The sequence below is a fragment of the Halyomorpha halys genome, unplaced genomic scaffold (assembly GCF_000696795.3).
Source record: "Halyomorpha halys isolate HHAL.00 unplaced genomic scaffold, Hhal_1.1 Scaffold862.1, whole genome shotgun sequence".
Lineage (NCBI taxonomy): Eukaryota > Metazoa > Arthropoda > Insecta > Hemiptera > Pentatomidae > Halyomorpha > Halyomorpha halys.
The window spans coordinates 205,748-213,472 of NW_027115572.1; positions in this window are offsets into that span (position 1 = coordinate 205,748).

Below are 7,725 nucleotides of genomic sequence, written 5' to 3' on the forward strand. Positions count from 1 at the left end.
TTAATGAATTCGAAAATTGGGGTGAAATAACCTCCATGTACACTGAAAAATGTATTAACGACATCGGGTAAGACTGAATATTAAGTGTAGGATGTAAAGTTAGTTGTGGAAAACTTGGATTATATTTTTTTCTTACAATTAAATTCTGGAGCTAATTCACTATCCTTCCCCAAGATAGTGTGAAGGTGGTCTCCATTCACCCGGCGTGAACAGAATCGGGGGGGGGGTTTCTAAGCCTATTAAGGTTGAATAACTGTCTGGGATCCGGAAATAAATGGTATGAGGAGTTAATGAGTCGAGATTCCGCCAGGAGACCTGTTTAGGGATAAGTGTAGGAGTAGGAATGTTATAGGGGATTATAATTAGATCATAGGATAGGATCGATATTGAATTTTGAAAGGAGAGTATATTTTGGTGAGAATGAATAATGAAAAGATCGATTACGGTGTCTGAAACTCGAAGAAAAGATTGGTATTGAAATAACCAGAAATAATAATGTTGAGAAGGGCAGACAACCACATTTCTGTGAACAAGTACTCTAAGTGTTGATAAAGGGATATGGAAATAAAGGATTTTGATCCTCAATTTGTCGAAGAGTCACATTTATTAAAATTTTCGGCCCGAATCATCATGAAGAATGAGTATGTAGTTGGCAATTATTAGGGGAGAACAAGAGATATTATATTTAAGCCAGGTTTCGAACAAAGTGATTATATGATAGGTGTTATTGAGAAATTAATGAAGACATTCATCATAATGTGTAAGGAAGGATTTGCATTTAACATGGCAGGTTAGTATGATATTTGTCATAGCAGGAAAAAGGGTTGCATACGACAGCGAAATGTAATTGGAGTGGAGATCAATAAAAGGGAACATTAGGTATTTTCCTTTTTGAACTCAATAAGAAAAACTAAGTAGAAGAAGGATACTGAAAAAAAAATTATAAGAAATAATACTCTATCAAGTAAAATAAAAAATAAAGAAGATATTAATATGAGAAAAATAAAACATAGATATTCTAATGGAATGAAAATAAAAAAATAATGCTCAATAAAGACAAATAAATAACGTTCTAGAAATTATAAATATGTCAAAAATAAAATAATTCCTTAAGAAAAGGAAAGTAGAAATGGAAACCTATTGAAAATTGAATTTCTGTTTAAAGAAATGAAATTTTGAATATAAAAAAGTTCTTTCTGCCATTAGGGCTTCGACATGTTCAGTCTTATTATTTATACAGTAAAGTGTTATCATTCAGTACAGATCCTTTTTTGTATGTCAGAGCTTGGATTGGAGTAATTTTTGAATTGTTACTCTTCCATTTTAGGTACACACCTGGCATAGCGTTCCTTTGTATTGCTATTAGATATATGTGGACAGGACTTAAGATTTGTTTGTGAAGTAAAAAAAATTAACAATATAGCCTAAATACCAATTTAGCGTATTTACTATAATACAAACAATGCTGATTGCTTTCACGAATGTATGATAATAAAACATAGAAGAGCATTTTGAGATACATTTATCGGTTAAAAGCCACCAAATAATTCTCAAACGCCAGAATCGCAAACGACTGTTTGGGAAATGATGGTAATAATTTATATATATATATATATATATTAAACAATATAGCATATATACAATATGGCTTATATACCATAATAAAAACAAATGTTGCTTGATTTCTCGTACGCATGATAATAAAAGAAAAAAGAACATTTTGAGATACCGTTCTTTATCTTTTGAGGTACTGTAATGCATGTGTCTGCTAAAACTCAAAATTCAACCAATTCTTTAACCACAGACGACTGTTTAGAAACCTCTGATCTATATCCTTTACTTCACTCCAATTAACACTTACCTCCAGCACATAGCACAGCCTGTAATATTGAAGAGCATAGACAGATTGCAAAGATGGTCCTCATCTTGGCGAAATGTGGAATCATTTAGTTTAGATCCGCTTTTTATGTTTGCTTTTAAGAGCAATTAAAATAAGTGATAAATACATAAGAGGTAATTTAAACTATACAATTAAAAAGTTTTACGGTAATTTAATATTTTGGAGCAGAATGAAGGATCATTTACGATCCTCTATTTGGAAATCATAACCGATAGTTCAAGGTCAACCTAAACGACTATTCATTTACTTTATTTTTGACTAATTCAAAATTAGTTATTTAACTAACTATGACATTACGAGTCCTTATCGTATTTATATATTTTTTTATATTTATTGGATTACTCATATCAACTAACTACCGATAAACATTTAAAACTGATATTGTTACAACTCTGAACTTATTATGTTGGAGCGAAATTATTAATTAAGCCTTTCTGCCCAAATATAATGGGTTCTTTTGGTACACTAAATACTGGTCAAACATTTATGATATTATATATACGATGAAAAAATAAAAGTAATTAACAAAGAAAAAATATTTAGAACATAATAAAATGTTCTTTTTTTTTTAAAAACTAAGTTATATTACATATTTATAGTTTTTATTTTGTTGGTATTTAGGGGAACGGCAATCACGTTTCAACTATTTCCATATTTGATAAATATGCTAGATGGATAAAAAGTAAAATTAGTCCTTATGGTGTAAGAAATATCCTGGAATGTTGTCAATATAATTCAGGAAGTATATGTACTATATGTGTATATATATAAGTTATAAAGAGTCGGGGATAAAACTTTTAAAAAAAATGGTGGGACACGAAATGATTGACTTGAATTGAATGATGAACCTTAATTGTTCAACATGAACCGTACCTCTTTTTCGGCTCTTATATACTTTCAATAGTCACCACGTTATGTTCCCGAATTGTAGTTACCCGGAATGTCCCTTCATAGCGCTGGGATTCCTTACTCCTATTGGATCCCAAACGGTGGTTCACAACTGTACCGATTTTAATGTGCTATACAGACTAAAGACTTAAAAAGAGTATAGAGAAAGAAAAAAAACAATTTCGGGTATCGCGTCCGTTTTACACAATCTGAAAGTCCCGGGTTTCGGCACCAGTTATGAAAGGTCGGGGGTAAAACTTAGAAAAAAAACAAGGAAAGTAGGACACGAAATGAATCGCATAAGTCCAACTAAGATACTATATATATACAGCCCCGATTTGGAAAGAAGCGATGGTTACCAATTTATACAGGAGACAGATGGTTTCACTTTATCGCAACTTGGAGGGTTTGTGGATTTTATACAAACAGTGATCACCAGGCTATATTGATTACACTGGATATGCCTACAAGACAGAAGAGTTCTCGATGGAGAACCAATGGCTGGAACACGAAGACTTTTGATGGCGCTTCGTTCACTTTAATGCCGGAGGACGAGTGTGAATTGAAAGGGTCAGCTGAGGAAAAGGCGCGTATACTCACCTCTTTTATATCTGGAACTTGTGATGTAGCTATGACCCGTTCAAGGCCTGGCACACATCATTCCTCAGTGTACTGGTGGACTGATACTATTGACGATGTTCGCCGGTGTTGCAACCAAGCAAGAAGACATTTCCAGCGAGCTAGACGTCTACCGGAGTTTTCTGTGCTTCAAGAAGAGTTCAAGAGAACTAGAAGGAACCTCCGACAGGCTATTAAAGAATGCAAACCACGGAGCTGGAGTGAACTCTGTGATGAGGTGGATGCAGACCCATGGGGTAGACTTTTCAAAATAACACTTAAGAAACTTTGTAAAGGCACGATGCAGCTCCACATGAGATCAAATGTTGTAGACAATATTGTCAGAACACTAGGAAGAGATCGCGTAAGTACATCGTAGAAGGTACATCGCGTTGGACCTACAACATGGCAAGGCACCAGGATTGGGCGGAACTCCTTATGTGGCTCTGAAGGTGGCTCTCAGGAAAAGGCCAGATCTTTTCATCGATCTCTTCAGTTTAGTATTAACAGTTCAGTTAGTTAGAGTAACAGTTCAGTTATTCGTGAAGGCTCAATGGCGAAACCTTGGAAGAGACTGCGTCTCGTACTTATTTCAAAGAGTAAGGGAAGACCCGTCAACCTATCGTCCAATTTGCTTATTGGATACTATGGGAAAGACATTCGATAAAATCCTTTCCCTCAGGCTACAAGAGTTCACGGAGGGAGTTAATGGCCTCTTGCGGGCTCAATACGGATTTTGTAAAGAGCGATTCACGATAGATGCTGTTGTATCGGTAGTCGAGATGGCCCGCACAGCAATTGCAGGAGCAAGGTGGAGGAGGGGTGCTAAGTGATATGCAGTAATCATCACTCTAGACGTTAAGAATGCTTTTAACAAAGCTAGATGGGCCTGTATAATAGATGCCTTTCGGACAGTACCAGCCTATCTCATGAGAGTTCTTTCAAACTACTTCTAAGATAGAGTTCTGTTTTACTTTTCAGACATTGGCCAAAGAGGATATGGGGTGACTGGTGGTGTCCCACAGGGCTCGGTATTAAGACTTCTTCTGTAGAACGTCATGTACGACGCAATCTTCAAATTGACATTGCCGGAGGAAGCCACAGTTGTGGGATTTTCAGATGACGTTGCATTTGTATTTTGGCGAAGTACTTGGTAGAAGTTACCTTCATAGCAACCCAGGCTGTTACGGTAGGTTGGGTGTCTTCGGTAGGCCTACAACTTGCAGATCACAAGACTGAGGTTCTCCTAGTAACTAGCAAGAAGCAGACTGAGTCTATCACTGTCATGGTTGGTAGGCACGAAATTCGTTCCCAGTCTTGCTTAAAATACCTAGAAGTCATGATCGATGCACGTCTCCGCTATAATGTTCACGCGGAGTATATTACCGCCAAATCTGCTAAGTAGCATCCTTTTTGTCACACCTTATGCCAAACTTCGGAGGTCCCTAAGAAAGTAGCCGAAGGCTTCTTGCTACTGTTGTCCCCTCCATTATGTTATATGCAGCCCCATTTGGAAACAAGCGATGGTTACCATATCTTACAGAAGAGAGATAGTTTCAGTTTATCGTAGAGTTGGTTTAAGGACTGTTAGCGCTTTTCCTACTGTTTCCTACGAAGCGTTGTGCGTGATAGCCCGAATGCCTCCTGTGGAACTCCTTGTTGAAGTAAGAAGCAGGCACTATGGACGACGCTTACACGTTTCCAGAGAAGAAGAGCAAAAAATAACCATCAACCAGCAGCGTTGGGAGACTGCAGATTCCGGGAGGTGGACTCGCAGGTTAATACCCGATGTTGGCACGTGTTATGGTCACGAGCATGGTGGGGTGGATTTTTACATAACCCAAATGTTGACCGGACATGTATGCTTTAGAGCCTACCAGTTTTGCTTCAAACTGGACAACACCGCAGAATGCCCTAGATGTCAGACTGTCAAGGAAACCGCGGAGCACGTGTTTTTCAATTGCATTCGCTTTGCAGCAGAAAGAAGTGAATTGGAGAGAGTGTGTAGAGGACGCATCACTCCAGATAACGTGATAAACTATATGCTCCTCTCAGACCAGCATTAGAACGCAGTGAAGAGATTCACCACAGTCGTCCTCAAAAGGCTGAGAGAGGAAGAGAGGGATAGAAGACGTTAGTAGCATGGAAACGTAAAAAACCATGCGAAGAATGCGAGACGGCACTCAGCCATTTCCCTCCATGAAGTAATGCCTAGCGGCGGTCCCGTGGAAAGGAATGAACAGGTGTAGGGCGGTGGTTTTAGTAGGTAAAAATCCCTCACACGGAGAGGTAGGGGACTATCCGTGTCTTTTGAAGATTTCCACCGACCCTAAAAAAACAAAAAAACAGACACACATGTATATATAAAGTTTTTATTGATCACTGAGTAATATTTTATTTTACAGGTGAGGTGGAATAAAATACCCGCTACCCGCTAAACCGGTCTTGAAAATATGTTGTATTGTTATGCTGTTAAGTGACCTATGCATTACTAATGGGATGCGCTATAGAATAAGATTGGTTGTGAGGAATATGTAGAAGAACACTGTAAGATTTTACCAGGAGATAATGGAAACTTGACGCCAAGGAACACACTGGACACTGGAGAGGATATGCCATTCGTACTGAAACTTACAAAATTCCCTTTGAGATGGACTTTTGATATGGCTATAAATAAATCTCAAGGTAAGATATTTGAAAAAAAAAATTTATCTGTAACATCGAAGGTAACAATATTTACTCATGGACAATTGCATGTGTCCTCCTGCTCCTGTTTCTGCGTTAGGCTTTAACAAGGTGCATAAACAAAGACGTTGTGTTTCTAATGTACAAAGTGTTATGATCCTAATACTGGCAAACCTAGTAGTGCTTCTAAACGTTCGAGTGTCGCTGCTTTTGGTTTTGATTCATCTTTTGTGCTTGATCCTTGGCCTGGCGCTGGTGCTGATGTTATTTCTCGACCCATTTATTATACGCTATATTGTCTTCGCCTTGTTGTTGGATTTTTTGGTCATTATTCACGTTGCCGTCACCTACCACAGTGCCATCATTACTTATACCTGCCAAAATATAATTATTGTAATTTATATGAAATAGAATTACCCTATAAATTAATATTATACAGACCTTACCACATTTTCATTGTAATTTATGTTTAATAGATTAATCTAACAAAATGCATGGAAACTATATACAACAAAGGCAAAACAAAGTGACAGAGAACTTTATTTCTAAGCGAGTTGGGACGAGGGTCTGAGAAAAATACCTTCAGAATGTGAGAACGAGGCAAGTATTGTCAGCAAATTATTTCAGCTGACAATACATTACTCGATATATATTTACTTGGAGGATTGGGATGATGGTACTCAATATATGTTTACTTGGAGGGTTGTGATGATGGTACTCAATATATGTTTAACTGTAGGATTGTGATGATGGTACTCAATATATGTTTACTTGGAGGATTGTGATGATGGTACTCAATATATGTTTACTTGGAGGATCGTGATGATGGTACTCAATATATGTTTACTTGGAGGATCGTGATGATGGTACTCAATATATGTTTACTTGGAGGATTGTGATGATGGTACTCATTTTTTTGAACAGCTAAATTTTTTTTTTGAAAAATCTAGAATATGATTACCTAAGAATAACAATTTAGACTATTTGAGTAGCATTTGTCTGGCAACATCATGTTGAGTTTAACAAAATTAAATAAAACGATAATATTTTGATAAAGTCCATAAGAAAATGAGATGAATTAAAATAAAACTAATAAAAACTACAAGATATGAAATGAGATGAATATTTAATAGTTTTTAATATACGGATGATAAAATATAAGGATTACAGAAAATGGCGGGTACTTTAGGGGAATGCATTTAAGAATGTTACGAACTTTTTAAAAATTGAGATGGTTTTTCGTAAGATACGGCTATTCCATATTGATTTAAGTATATAGAGATATATTTATACAGATAGAAAAACCAGAGAATCAATTATTTTACTTCTGGTAAACTACTATTACTATTATCCCCAATATTTATACTTATAAAACTATATACATAAATTATTTATAAAAATATAATCGTAACCTGGTGGTGATCCTGTATTAGATCCTCCTGGTGATTCTGTATTACATATTGTACTAGATCCAGATGGTGATTCTGTATTAGATCCTGGTGGTGATTCTGTATTAGATCCTGGTGGTGATTCTGTATTGGTTCCTGGGGTTGAATCTGTATTTGATCCTGGTGGTGATCCTGTATTAGATCCTGGTGGTGATCCTGTATTTGATCCAGGTGGTGATTCTGTAT